The sequence below is a fragment of the Mandrillus leucophaeus genome, unplaced genomic scaffold (assembly GCF_000951045.1).
Source record: "Mandrillus leucophaeus isolate KB7577 unplaced genomic scaffold, Mleu.le_1.0 Scaffold241, whole genome shotgun sequence".
NCBI classification, from domain to species: domain Eukaryota; kingdom Metazoa; phylum Chordata; class Mammalia; order Primates; family Cercopithecidae; genus Mandrillus; species Mandrillus leucophaeus.
This window is the reverse complement of record NW_012102488.1, coordinates 2,219,433-2,233,386: the sequence shown is the minus strand read 5'-3', so window position 1 is coordinate 2,233,386 and position 13,954 is coordinate 2,219,433. Positions and strand designations below refer to the sequence as shown.

At 54.7% G+C, this 13,954-nt stretch overlaps 1 protein-coding gene across 4 annotated transcripts in view; it reads left to right on the top strand.

Moving 5' to 3' along the window:
* The window catches only part of LINGO1 (leucine rich repeat and Ig domain containing 1), a 212,984-nt gene that overhangs the window by 27,934 nt on the left and 171,096 nt on the right, over positions 1 to 13,954 (top strand). Inside the window, exon 1 of one of the 4 annotated variants that reach the window (XM_011982684.1) lies at positions 5,641 to 5,775. The exons of the other annotated variants lie outside the window; for them this stretch is intronic. The gene's annotated coding sequence lies outside the window, so the exon portion shown is untranslated. Of the gene's footprint in view, positions 1 to 5,640; positions 5,776 to 13,954 lie in introns of those variants that run through there. 4 annotated transcript variants of the gene reach the window in all.

Genomic DNA, 13,954 nt, shown 5'->3' with positions numbered 1-13,954 from the left:
GCCCCTCCCTAGTGCCGCCCTCCCTGTGCACATCTGTTAGCCCCGGCACTTCTGTCATGCTGGGTTGGGATCACCCATGGGTGTGGGCCTATTTCTCCCAAGGATGTATGTGCAGTGGTTTGTTCATCCTTCCTTCAGCCCGTACTCACTGAGTGCCTGCTACACATGAGGCATTGTTCTATGTGCCCAGCATGGCATCCATGGGTGAATAGGTTAGACCATGGCATTGCCCACATAGAGCCTAAATTGTAACAGAAGTAGACAGAAGAAACCAGATAAGTAAATCCATAATATAAGATTAGGGAGTAATAAATGCCACAGAGAAAAATAAGGTTGGAAAAGGGGGCAGGCATGAAATGGGAGCCCTTCTGTGGAGCATGGTCAGGAAAGGTCTCTCGGATGAGGGGCCATTTCAGCAGAGGCCTGAGGAGAGGGAGCAGGCCCTATGGAACTCTGGATGGGCTTTGAGCTGGGACCAGCATAGAGGCCCTCACAGCTGGGCAGCCCTTGAGGAAGAGGGGCTGAGCAGGGCCCGGAGTTACAGAGTGATGCCTACTGCAGAAAGGACTGTAGGGTGGGTGGGCAAGAGTAGAAGCTGGTAAGCCAGTGGGAGACCCCAGCATCAGTCCAGACTAGAGATGGTAGGGCTGGGCCTGGGCGGGAGGAGGGCTTGTGTTTGGAGACTTTGAAGGGGTTGCTGAAGGATGAGCTATGGACTGGGAGAGGGCCAGCCTGGGAACGGGGTGGGCACTGGAGCCTTGGCCCGAGCTGAGGAACAGGGGTTGAGGGTGGGTTTGGAGGGAAAAGCAAGATCCTGCTTGCAAGTGTTTGAGGTGCTGGCATCGTGTGGGGAGGCGACACAGACAGTAAAGCCTGCAGCTGTGGGAAGAGCTGGGCTGGAGAGGCAGTTGTGGGGGGAGTCAGTATCTGGGTGGTTTCTGAAGCCTCTGAGCCTGGACAAGATGATGTAGAGGAGAAATCTGGGCCTCATTGCTTGGGGTGAATCCAGCCCTGGGGAGCTCCCTGCTTATGGGTGGGCTGTTACTCTAGCTTTGCAGACAAGGTCCCCAGATTTACCAGCCTGGAGAAACTGCTACCAGCTCACCCCAGCTGCTCCTCCCAAGTGGCCTAATGGCTGGCACCATCATTCTGTAACGCTTGTCAGGGCTGCCGTCGGCAGGAAGTGTGGTGCTGATACTAGGCCTAATCCTCTCACCCTTTTCTCTTGCAAGGGACTCTTAACTGGTGAGTCTGGAGCAACCCAGGCCCTTCTGAGCCCTACTAGTGGTCACTACTACAGGCCTTCCTCCAGGTCATGTCCCCACTCAAGAACCTTCAGTGGCTCCCTGTTGTTTAAGGTTGACATGCAGACTCCTTCTCCTGCTTGTAGAAGGCCTTTCATTGTCTCCCTCAAGCCCATACTTTCTTCCCCGCCCTTCTTTCCAACAGGCTACTCTCCTCCATCCCCTACACACCACGCTCAGCCTCACCTTCCATGTAGAATGCTTTCTTAACCACCAGCAAATCCCACATTTTCCAGAATGTCTTCCCTGACCCCCCGCTTCCCTCGGCCTCTTTGCATGTCCACGTGTGCCTTTTACCTGTTCCCCCAGGCCTCATGGCTTGTGGTGAGCTATCCTGTCAGGTCACCCAACTCATCAATGTCATGATCCTCAGCTTGTCTTCCTCTTTGCCGTCCTCATCCTCTTGTCCCTCATGTCTGCCATCTACGTGCTGCCCTGCCCTCAAGTACTGTTGTCAAAGCTCTTCCCAAACAGAATCCCATTCAAACCACGGTGCTTTGTGGGCCAGGGCGCCCAAGCCTGGCTCTGCATCAGGACCACCCAGGGACATTATTAGAGACAGGAATCATCTGGGGTCCACCCAGACCGTCTGATCCAGGGTTGCTGGGAGAACCCAGGAATCTGCCTGGTTCACAAGCCCCACAGTCACCTTTTGATGGTCAGCCAGGTTGGGACCCATTGGCCCAACCCAAGCTCATGATGAGGGAGTATAGGTATCCCTGAGACCATGGTCCTCTGACCTTTACTTGCACACCTTCAGGGACAGGGACCTCACTCTCTCCAGGGCAGCTCAGGCCCTGGAGGCAGCTCTTATATGGCTCCTCTTTATACTGACTGAGTTGAATCTGCCTCCCTGAAGTCTCCATGGCTGGCTCTAGGGTCCACATGGGACAGGAGCTATGTTTGGCATCTAGAAGCTCTCCTTTTCTACCCCACCAAACCCAGCGGGGGTGCCCAGCATGTGGTGGGGATTTGGGCAATGTCTGTGGCTTGGTGGATGGATAGAGGACCTGCCTCCCTCTACACCTGCCTTCCTGGGGCCTCCCCAGGGCATTGTTCTCTTCTGTTCCTCCTTAGTCTTCTCTTAAAGAAGCGAACTCACAGAGCAGTGCAGGACTCAGAAGACCCTCCTCCCCTACCCTCAGGCCCTGGCTGGGGCCACACCACCCAGACTTCCAGCTTCTAGAAATGTGAGACGATCCATTTCTGTTTAAGCCACCCAGTTTATGGTACTTAGCTATAGCGGCCTGGCAAAGGTGTTTCAGGGGCCAGGCACTGTGGCTCACGCCTGTAATCCTAGCACTTTAGGAGGTTGAGACGGGAGGATCGCTTGAGCCCAGAAGTTTGAGACCAGCCTGGGCAACATGGCGAGACATGGTCTCTACAAAAGATACAAAAAATAGCTGGGCATGGGGCACACACCTGTGGTCCCAGCTACTCGGGAGGCTGAGGTGGAAGGATTGCTTGAGCCTGAGAGACTGAGGCTGCAATGAGCTATGATTGAGCCACTGTACTCCAGCCTGGGTGACAGAGCAATATCCTGTCTCAAAAAAACCCCAAAGCCCCAAATCCCCAAACCCCAAGGTGTCAGCAGGGCTGGTTGCCTCCGAAGGCTGTGAAGGATGATCTGTTTCAGGCCTCTCTCCTTGGCTTGTAGATGGCTACCCCGTGTCTCTTTACATGGCCATATTGCCAAATTGTTCTCCATACAATATTTAACTATTTAACCATTTGTTTATTTTTTGAGATGGAGTCTCACTCTGTCACCCAGGCTGGAGCCCAGTGGCTCTATCTCAGCTCACTGCAGCCTCTGCCTCCCGGGTTCAAGTGATTCTCATGCCTCAGCCTCCGAGTAGCTGGGGCTACAGGCATGCACCACCATACCCGGCTCAGTTTTGTATTTTTAGTAGAGATGGAGTTTCACCATATTGGCCAGGCTGGTCTTGAACTCCTGACTGCAGATGATCCACTTGCCTCAGCCTTCCAAAGTGCTGGGATTACAGGTATGAGCCACTGCGCCCGGCCAGTATTTAACAATTTAGACCGTATCTCCAAATCCCTCTTTCTTATGGGGACAATAGTCATATTGAATTAAGGGGCCACCCTACTCCAGTATGACTTCATCCTAATTAGCTAATTACATCTCAAATGACCCAATTTCCAAATAAGATCACATTCTGAGGTATTGGGGGTTAGAATTTAAGCACATCATTTTTGGAGGCACACAATTCAACCCGTAACAGCAGGCGACTAGAGCTATGATTTTCACAGCAGTGAACAGTCCCCGGCAGCCTTGGCGGTGGTAAGCATCTCATGCCATGGGTTGCACAGGAGGAGTATCGAGGCTGCCCCAAGCTGTCAGGAACATGGAGAGGAGATTCCTACCTCATGGCTAGGACCAGGGCTTCCCTGACACCAGTTTCAGCCTGGGATGTTAATCAGGGCCCAGGAACATGGTACATGGTGTGTACTGGTCGTGATCCAATCCCTGTATCCTTTGGGTGAAAGGCAGGTTCCCATCATTGGGGTAGGAGGAAGAGCCCCCTGAGCTCTGCTGCCTCTTAGCAGGGTGCCCTCGGGTAGTGGCTTTGACTTCTGGGCCTCCGTCTACCGAACTGAATTGGGGACCAGTCTGCCTGCCTGTTTTTGTCACAAGCCTATGGTTAGGCTCATAGGAGAGAATGAATAAGAAGGTACTTTGTTTTTGTTCTTTTTTCATGTATTCACTTTGCAAACAGTTATTAAGCTCAGCTGCATGCTCGGCCCTGTGCTGTCCCAGGGACACAGAGATGGTCCTGGTCCTGGCCCTCAAGGCCATGGGTGGGGCAGCAGGCGTAGGTGGTAGTTGAAGTTATGACCACTCTGGAGCCAGACTCCCGGAACTCAGTCGCAGCTCTGCCATGCGTCAGTGGTGTGAATTTAGACAATTTCCCTAGGGCCTCTGGGTCTCAGTCTCTTTATCAGTCGACTGAGAATAATGAGAACGTCTACCTTGCTTGGATAAAGTAGGCTGAGGCATGTAAAGGGCTTAGAGCCGTGTCTGGCACATAGTAAATGCTTGATCAATATGAGTAGCCAGTCCAGGGGAGTATGATAGAGGGCCACAGGAGGGTTATGGGGGGCAATCATTGAATCATTGAATTTGGGCTCTGAGAACCTGGCAGTCATGGTGACCCAGGCAGGGCAGGGCGGGACTGGCATTGCCTTCGTCTTTGAGCCACTTGCTGCCCTCCGCTCCAAGTGTCCTGCTGTGGGTTGGAGCGGTAAGGAGTATGGAGCAGGCATGCCCATGGGGAGAGGCAGGAGCCTCCTCATGGTGGTGCGCTGGGGGTCTGTGTGGCTCCAGGGTTCTATGCGGTGGCAAGAGGCTGCCTGTCCTGTCTCTGCCCCTGGACAGCTCCACGTCTGGGGAGGTTGGCAGCTGGTGCCTGGTGCTTGACTTTGTTAGCCTTTGCATTTAGTCTGCAGGTTCTGGGGAGAGGAGATGGTGAGGAAGCAAAATTAAAATTCCTCTTTGAGAAGTTAACAACTTCCCAATTAAAGGATTCTTATTTGTGAGATGCCTTAGAGGCCTTTTCAATCAAGAGGCTCTTCTGAATAATAAAAAGGCTGAGCTGGGGTTGGAGTGGAGCCTAAGCTGCCGGCAAGGAGGTGGGGACGCTGAAGATGGGCATGCCGGCCTCGTGTGGGATGGGGTGGCAACAGAGTGGAATGCTTTTCCGCTCAGCGGTTGGCAGGGGGTTGGCATGGGGAGGGCCAAGAGGAGAGGACTATTCCCACCCCTACCCCACACAGCCCTGAAGCCCCCTCCAGCCCCCAGCCTGAGCTGCATGCATGGGAGTCCTCCACCGGGACCCCTGTGTCCTTCTGGCCCACGCCCTGTGCTTAGCATCTGTGCACTTCCCGGAGGCTCCCTGCAGCTGTTTCTTGTCCTGCTTGGCTCTCAGTTTCATCAGTGCCTGACCACTTCCTGACACTCAGCTATCCCGGGAGCACCCTGCCAGGCTCCTCTGGCTCTTCCCCTCAAGCCAGGGTGGAGGAGGGGGCAGGTGGGAGAGGCGAATTGGGATTTGCTAAGGATGGTATGCAGCGGTGGATGCAAGCCCGACGGTGCGCTCTGGATGGGGGCAGTGTCCTCTTGGCTTCTGAGAGCCCAGCTCCCTGGTGCCCATGCCACACCTGCTGTGCTGCCCCAGCTCTCACAGGGGTGGTTTTGTTGGGTGTGTCTACCAGCCTTTCAGCCGGGCACCCCCACCCGATGTGACCTAGCTTGTTTCCTGGGAGACTCTTGGGTCTGTCCCACTTGAAGCTGAGTGTCTGCAGATGTCCCTCAAGAGGCTCAGCCTCAGGTCCTGCGGGGCTGACCAGTGTGCAGAGTGCCAGGCCCAGCTGGGTGCTTCCCATCTTCCCAGCACCTGAGAGGCAGCTGCCACTGCCATCCTTACAGAGGAGGAAGGGGAGGCTCTGTGAAGTGAGGCGACCCTTTATGCAGAGAAGGGTTCTTGCTGAAAGGACTTGTCATCCTGTGTCCTCCAGGGCCCTGCAGGTCACTAAGCAAAGAGAAATTGGAGACACTGGCCAAGCCCCTCCCCTCAGTGGGCAGCCCAGGCTTTGACTCTGCCCCAATAGGGGCTGCCCTATCAGTTGCCAAGGTTATTTGAGGAGATGGTGCCAAGGGTGGCTCCTCTGTCCAGGCAGCGTGGAGGGCGGCGGGAGTGTTTGTAGCCCACACCTGCCATCCCCTCCCTCCTCTGCATGGCCTACTTTCCAGGCGCCATCGCAACCGAGGCTGTCTGTGTAAATACCCAGAACTGTGGGAGCCCAGTCCCTCTGAAAGGTCAAGTAGGCACTCCTCAGAGGCCTGGGGTTGGGGACAGGGATGGGGCCATCCAGCAGTCTGGGCCACCAGAGAGGGGAGAATGGGTCCTGCAGACCCCAGGGGTGGTGGGTGAGATGAGGCGACATGTCCTGATTGGCTGCCCTGACCAAGTGAGAGCTGAAATAATTTGGATTCAAGTCCCAGCCCTGCCACATACTGGGTGGCCTTGAACAAGTGACTCAGCCTCTCTAGACCTCTTTTTCCTCCCGAGTGGCACAGTAACCTCCCTGAGGGGCGGTGAGGATCAGATGGGATGGCACAGGTGAACCTGCTGGGCCCAGGGCTGGTGGGTCTTGCACGTGGAACCTGGATTTGTGGGCTTTGTCTTAATGGCACTGTTCAGTGTTCCTGTCCCAGCCACTTCTTGGGCAAGTGGTTCCTTTCTCCTAGCCTCAATTTCCCATATGCAGAGTGGACATAATGCTATCTACCTCACAGAGGTGTTGTACTCCCTCAATGGGATCCTCTGTACCCTTCCCCCACATCACGGAATGAGTCTGTCCTCCCTAAGTACACAGTGGGATTTGCCTGGAGTTGGCCACCACATCATGAGTAGGTGACGTGGTCCTTGCCTCTGGGTAGCAATGTGAAGTTAGACGGATCAAGGAGAAATGCTGTGAGCCTCAGGAAAAGGAAGGAGATAAAAGCTGGGGAAGTCAGGGAGGGCTTCCTGAAGGTGTCTGGTCCTTAGAGTTCGGGAGGATTTGGGGAAGCTGGGGGTAGAAGAGAGTGACAGAGAGCATGTGTGGTTGGGAATAATGTGAACAAAGACCAGGCAGGAGGAGCAAGCCCGGGACAGGGTGTGAGCTGTCCGAGAGCTGCTGCTGACTGGGGGGTCAGAGCCCTGAGAGGTCCCAGCCCTGGAGCCCTGGTGGGGGTGGAGGACCAGGAGTTGGGGGTGGGACCACTGTCTGCTGACTAAGGGCAGGGAGACATCAAACAGCCGGGATCCTAGCACACAGCCCTACCTGGGGGCTGCAGGGAGGGGCGGGATTTAGCATAGGGTCTGTGGACAGGACTCCCCACACTCCAGGGCCTCAGGTGGCACTGTCAAGGATCTGTGTAAAGCCTGGGAGGAGGCTGGTGGCTGCTGCCCAAACTGGCAGGACCCCACCTGTGGAGATCAGCCTGTGGGCCGCCTTTGGCCAAAATGTAGGAACCAGGGACTCTGGCTGCTTGAGGGCCAAGAGAGGGAGATATGGGAGGTATCCGCAGTGAGCTGAGAGGGCTGGGAGGCTCACCCTTGTGGAGCACCCACTGTGTGCCAGGCCCTGAGTCAGACTCCTCCCAACTTGGGTTTGTGTAATTTGCATGACAGCCTGGAGAGGGCGCCAGCTCTTAAACGCATTCTAAGGAGCTGGAAACCTGACTGGGCGAGGCGAACGACTGGCCTGCCCTGGCAGTGTTTCAAATCAGAACTCTACACATCATGCTTTTTCAGTGGCCTCATGCTACTCCCCAGGGCTGTGGTTTTTAGAGGTGATGACCCCAGACTTCCCTGGGCAGGCTTGGAAGAGCTATACCCAAGTACGGAGTCTTCCTTGGCTTTGCCTCTCTTAGGGAAGCTCGGAGAGGTTGAGGGTGTGACCCAATGCCACACAGCGCTGGGGTCTACAGTCCCTGGCTCCCTGAAGGGCATGTGCCATGATCCCTTCTCCCTGGGGTCTGGTGGCCCCAGCCAAGCCCTACCAGGTCTAGGAACCCAGGGGGCCTTCCCAAATATAAGACTACTCATGCCTCTGAGCCACTGAGAGAGGCTTTAAAATCTCAGCCCCAAATTAAAGCCTATGAGCTCCTCAAAACAATGAAAAATTTCCCTAATAAAAGGAGAGGCACACTCAGGCATGTCCTAAATGAATGGAGTGACTTCAGGGATTAATTCATGGGAGGATGTATGGGAGGGCGCCCAGCCGGGAAAAGTGCGCAGTGGATATTGTAACAAATTGTTTGCTCACAAGAGGAATAATTCTTAATGTGCACTGGCTGCAAGGGGAAGCTACCTTGGCTGCCTACAGCACAATCCCTCATCAGCCCGGAGCTGGGCAGGGTCTCTGCTAAGGCAGCCTTACCTCTAAGCCTCTGGGCCTTCAGTGACAACCTTCCAACCTCACAAACTGGCCTGAGTGGGCCCTGAATGTGTCCTTAGAGCCCCACAGCCTCCTGAGTTCTGCTCTCTCCTGCTGGCTCTGTGCCTTTGGCTAGGGCAGGGAAGGTGCTGGCTGGAGGGCAATTCCTCCTCCTCTGCTATGCAAACCAACTCTTCCTGTTGGGACCTCCTGGAGACCCCGGCCTGCCAGTCCCCCCAACCTCAGACCACCCAAAGGAGGCTCCTAACAGATTGTCTCTCAGCATGCCTCAGTGTACCTGTCCCAAGCTTGGGCAGCTGCCTCCTTCCCAGTTCCCTTGCCTCGGGGATGAGTGGGGTGGGGGCAGCACCGTCCTCCCTGGCCAGCCCTCCCAGCTTCCTAGCGTCTCTGTGCCAAACCTGGGGGAAAGGCGAGGCAAAGTCAGTCTGCGCTCAGGAACATAAATGAACACCACTGAGGTGCAAACGGAGAAAGGCTTCCTGTATCCCACCTCCCACTCCCGGCTGGAGTGGGTCCAGCACAGAGAGAAAAAAGCACTGGCTCCTGAGTCAGGCGAGCCTGGATTTGGGTCTAGCTTCCCTGCTTTCTGACTCTGGGACTCCAGGCAACTCCCACAATCTCTCCAGCTTCTTCCTCTGTAAGAGATGGGATTAGTTTTAGCAGCAGCAGCAGCAGCACCTCACAGTTTTGAGATACAGTCTCATCCATCTACACAGCAGTCCTAGAAGTTGGGACCTGGGATTATCCCCATTAAACGGACGAAGAGACCGGTCTCAGAGAGGTGAAGCTCTCTGCTTCCTTGTAGCTGCTTCATGAAGTTGTTTAGAGAAAAGGGCCCTGCTTATAGATGCTCCTCCATGAACGTCGGCCCCACCTGCTCCCTTTCCTGAGCGGAAGAGGTACTGAGGCCCTACCAAGGTAGGGGCAGGAGACTTCGGGCATGGGGACCCTGATCCTTCTCACCTCTCCCGTCTGGCTTGGAGCCAGCCTGCCCTTTCATTCACTCCTTCATTCACCCGATCATCAAGTGCTGATGAAACACCTACGAAGCGCGGTATCCCCAGCAGCTAGAACGTTATGCACTGTTCCTCCCCCCAGGTAGCCTCCCGTCTTGAGGGAGCAACAGCACGGCAAACAAGTAATTTGGGTAATCTCAGACTGTGCTGAGTCCAGGAGGGAAATGACAGGGCTGTGGAATAGGGAGTGGCTGGGGCAGGGTGAGCTGCTCCGATGGGCATCCAGACAGGCCTCTCTGAAGAGGTGACTTTGAGGCTGAAGGGGCTGAATGTCAAGGCAAAGGCTGGGAGGTGGGAAGTAGCTGGCTGTGTCTGGAGACCAGGAGGAAGGTAGTGTGGCTGGTGGGTGGGGAGTGAGGGAGAGAGCGGGGACAGGGGTGGAAAACAGAGCCTTAGCCGCCCTGCTGAGGAGCAGGGGTGTGCTCTGGAGGGGGTTAAGCCAGTGAGTGACGGGACCTGATTTGTGCTTTCCAAATTCCGTTCTGGCCTCTGGGTGGAGAGAATGGATTAGAGGCTGTGGCAGGAAGAGCAGGGAGCCTTGAGGGGAGGTGGGTGCAGGGACCCAGGAGAGAGGTGGGGTCATGGCTGCAGGGTGGTGGTGCAGATGGCGAGGAGTCGGGGTGGCTAGGAGAGGGGTTGGAGAGTGACCATGGGATGGGAAGGCTGAGAGTCCTGGTTGGGGCGGAGTCGGTTTGGCCCAAGCGGCACCATTTTCTGAGATGGGGAATCTGGCGCAGGTGGAGGTGCAGGCATTCTGGTTTGGACTTGCAGGGTTTGAGGAGCCAGTGGGCTATGCAAGTAGAGCATCAGGCCTTCAGTCAGCATCGGGGACCTTCTCACTTCTGGTCCAAGGTCAAAGGCTTTGCCCTAATATGCAGCTCGTCTCATTGCCAGACCATTTTTCAGATGAGGACACTGAGGGGCTCACCTCAGTCCTTAGACTGCACGTGGCTTTCTTGCAGACCCCTGGCCTGGAGCGGAGAAAGCACGACCCTGAGTGGTGCCTGATAGGAAGGTAGCAGGAAAACTTGGGGAGTGGGAGCGTGGAGCCACCTCCTGCTGACGCACATGTGTACGCAGGCACGTGTGTGTGTGTGTGTGTGTGTGTACGCGTGCGCACACTTGAGCATCGTGTGGAGCCCATTAACAAACAGAGAAATAAATTAACAAGTATTCAACCCACCAAATGTTCCTTCTGTTCTGTATAATAGAGCACGGGAACATAATTTTCCCCTGGAGCAAATTGCTACAGCTGAACCTGCTCCTCGTTTTCCTCCAAAAACTGCTTAAAATTCTGGAACGCTTGTTGATTTCGGGTCCTTTCCCTTTCTGGCTCCTGTCCCCAACCCCCAGGCTGCTTCCCTCCGCCTTCCCGTGCGGGGCCTCTGAGGAGCCAGATTGTCACAGCTCCAGGGCTACCATTTTGCAGATGGGAGGAACCTGGGAGGTGGCAGCTCCGGCCAGGGGCCCTGAGGGTGAGAGGCTTTCGCTGTGTGGAGCATGAATGAAATGTCCAGCACTGGCAGAAAACACCGGCAGCTCCCCACTGGGCCTGCCACAGACCACTGTGTGACCTTGGACAAGTCACTACCCCCTCTGAGCTTCAGTTTCCGCCTGGCAAACACGGGGCTGATCACGCCTGCCATCTCCATGTGAACACGCCTGGTGGTGTACGGAGTGCGGAGTGTGATGTAGATGTGAGCTGCCTCCTTCTGAGGCACCACGTGCAGTGACTGGGGGGCCTCCCACCCCCAGGCCTTCTAAGGAGTCTTTAGATTCAGGGACTCTCGGCCTGCTTCTGAAATCCTCTAGGGCACTTCTAATTTTCTTAAAGCAAATTAATTTTAATCCACTTTAATTAAACATGTCTTATGAAAATGTATATTTATTTATAGAGCTTCTCACTGCATTCCTGATCACTGCTGCCATTCAGAGCCCAGCTCAGATCCCCGCTTCCAAGCAGCCTCCTTAGGCGTGGGAGCTGGGTGAGAGGGAGGCTTTTGCACATTGATTCCTGGCTGGCTCCAGCCTGGCTGGGTTACCTTTGCTGGAGGCAGAAGGGGAACACTGGAATCCAGTGCTCAGGAGCCAGAAATTCCAGCCCCCTACCCATGCCTTCAGGGAACCGCCTGGACTTGATGCAACATGCAAAGTTCCATCAATCTGGGGACTGCCCCTGTGCTCCTCAACAGAGAAATTAAATCCCAAAGAAATCACTGAGGGTTTGTGGGCTGGTTGAAGGATGGGCCTTGGCCTCAGGTCTGCGATGTCCAAGGTACATTCAGCCCAGGCTTGTCTTCTCTGCTATGACAGCCCAAAACCTTATCTCCTCCAGAAAGCTCTCCTTGACTTCTTCATCTATCTTAGTCCACTTGGGCTGCAACAACAGCATACCATAGACTTGGGGGCTTGAACCAGAAAGCATGTTTTCCCACAGTTCTGGAGGCTGGGAGTCTGAGATCACGGTGCCGGCATGGTCAGATCAGAGGGAGAGCTCTCTTCCTGGCTTGCCTCACGTGTGTCCTTTTTGCTGTGTCCTCACATGGTAGGGGTAGGGGGAAGAGAGCAAGTGTTATGTGGTGCCTCTTCTTATAAGGACACTAATCTTCTCAGACTGGGGCTCCATCCTTATGACCTCATTTAACCTTAATTACTTACTTACTCCAAATACAGTCTCATTGGGGGTTAGGACCTGGACGTATAAATTTGCCAGGACAGAGTTTAGTCCATAGTGCCACCCCTGCACTCCTGTCCCCTGGCTAGATTGTATCCACACAGGCTGGCATTGTGTTGCAAACTATTTGGTTTAATATTCCCCAAGGTCTCCTCCCAGCACAGGCCTGGGCATACTAGACACTCCATAATGACACTGTAGCTTTAACTGCTTCCCAGGTGAGGCTGCACTTGGGGGCATTTCCAACCCCTTACCTTGGCGCATGATAGGTGGGCCCCGTACCCCACCTCTCCCCATGCCTCGGCTGCTGCGTGTTGGCCATCTGAGTGGGGAGCCTCCAGACCCACATGCCTGCCATGTTCTCCCTTTCAGTGGCCCACCATTGCCCACGGGAAGAAGCTCAACCCCCCTGGCCTGCTCTCCAAGGCCCTCAAATACTTCCTGCCCAGCCCACTGGCCTCACTTCTTGTACCCTCCCCTGTGTCAAGAACACATCCTACTCTTTTGTTCCTGGTGTTCATACCAGCCATTCCATCTGCCAGCTGCGAAGCTGTCTCTTCCAGCCAGTGAACTCCTACTTATCCTGTAAAGCCCTCCTCAGCATGGCTGTCCCCAGCCCCCTGGGCTGAGTTGATCTCTCCCTCCTCTGAGCTCCTGTGGCACTCTGGGCTTCCCCATCACTGTGTGTAATACCCTGGATGGTCCTTGTCAGGGGCAGTGTCTGGCTCACCACTGGGTTCCAGTATCCCCCTGGTGCTGGCTCCATGCTAGGCTACAGGGTGAATGGATGGGTGAATAATTATTGAACACCTACTAGTCCAGGCACCGTTTTAGGATCTGGGAGGCTGTCCTCATGGAGCTTGCTTTCCAGTAGGGCGGGGTCCACAACCCCTGGGGACCGGCCCTGTTAGGAACTGGGCCGCACAGCAGGAGATGAGCAGTGGTGAGCGAATGAAGCTTCATCTGTCCTTACAGCCACTCCCCATCGCTTGCATTACGGCCTGAGCCCTGCCCCCATCAGATCAGTGGAGGCTTTAGATTTTCATAGGAGCAAGAACCCTATTGTGAACTGCGCATGCGAGGGATCTAGGTTGCACTCTCCTTATAAGAATCTAATGCCTGATGATCTGTGACTGTCTCCCGTCACCCCCAGATGGGACCGTCTAGTTGCAGGAAAATAAGCTCAGGGCTCCCACTGAGTCTACATTATGGTGAGTTGTATAATTATTTCATTATGTATGACAATGTAATAATAATAGAAATCAAGTGCACAGTAAATGTAATGCACTTGAGTCATCCCAAAACCATCTCCCCAACCCTGGGCTGTGGAAAAATTGTCTTCCACAAAACTGGTCCCTGGTGCCAAAAAGGTTGGGGACTGCTGTAGTAGGGGAGACATATTAAACAAGTTAAATAAGCAAATCATGTACTGTGTTAGATAGTGATCATGTCAAGGAGAAACAAATACAGAAGTGGGGAAAGGAAATGTCAGGAGTCGGGGTGCCTCCCTGAGAAGGAGACTTTTAGGTCAAGTGGGGTGTTGAGGTCAGGGAGCCACATGGAAGCCTGGGGAGAGCATTCCAATCAGAGGAAACAGGGGCATCCAGGTGGGTGTGTGCCTGGCCTGTGTGAGGAGCTGTCAGGGGAGAAGGAGGAGGCCAGAATGGGTGGAGAAGGTGGTGGGGGTGAGTGGTAAGAGAGGGGAGGAATTGTTGTCAAGGAGCAGATGGGTCCAGAACTTGGAGATCGCTCTCAGGGCTTTGGCTTTTGCTCTGAGTGAGACTGGAGTCACCATGGGGTTTTAGCAGAGGAGTGACGTGCTGTGACTTGGGTTTTAAGGGTCCATCTGGCTGCTATGTGAAGGACACTGTGGGAGGCAGGCCAGAAGTAGGAAGCTCTGGGGGGAGGCTGTTGCAATAATCCTGGAGGGAGATGATGGCTTGATCCGTGGTGGTGGCCATGGAGTGGAGAGAAGTGGTTGACTCTGGATAGAT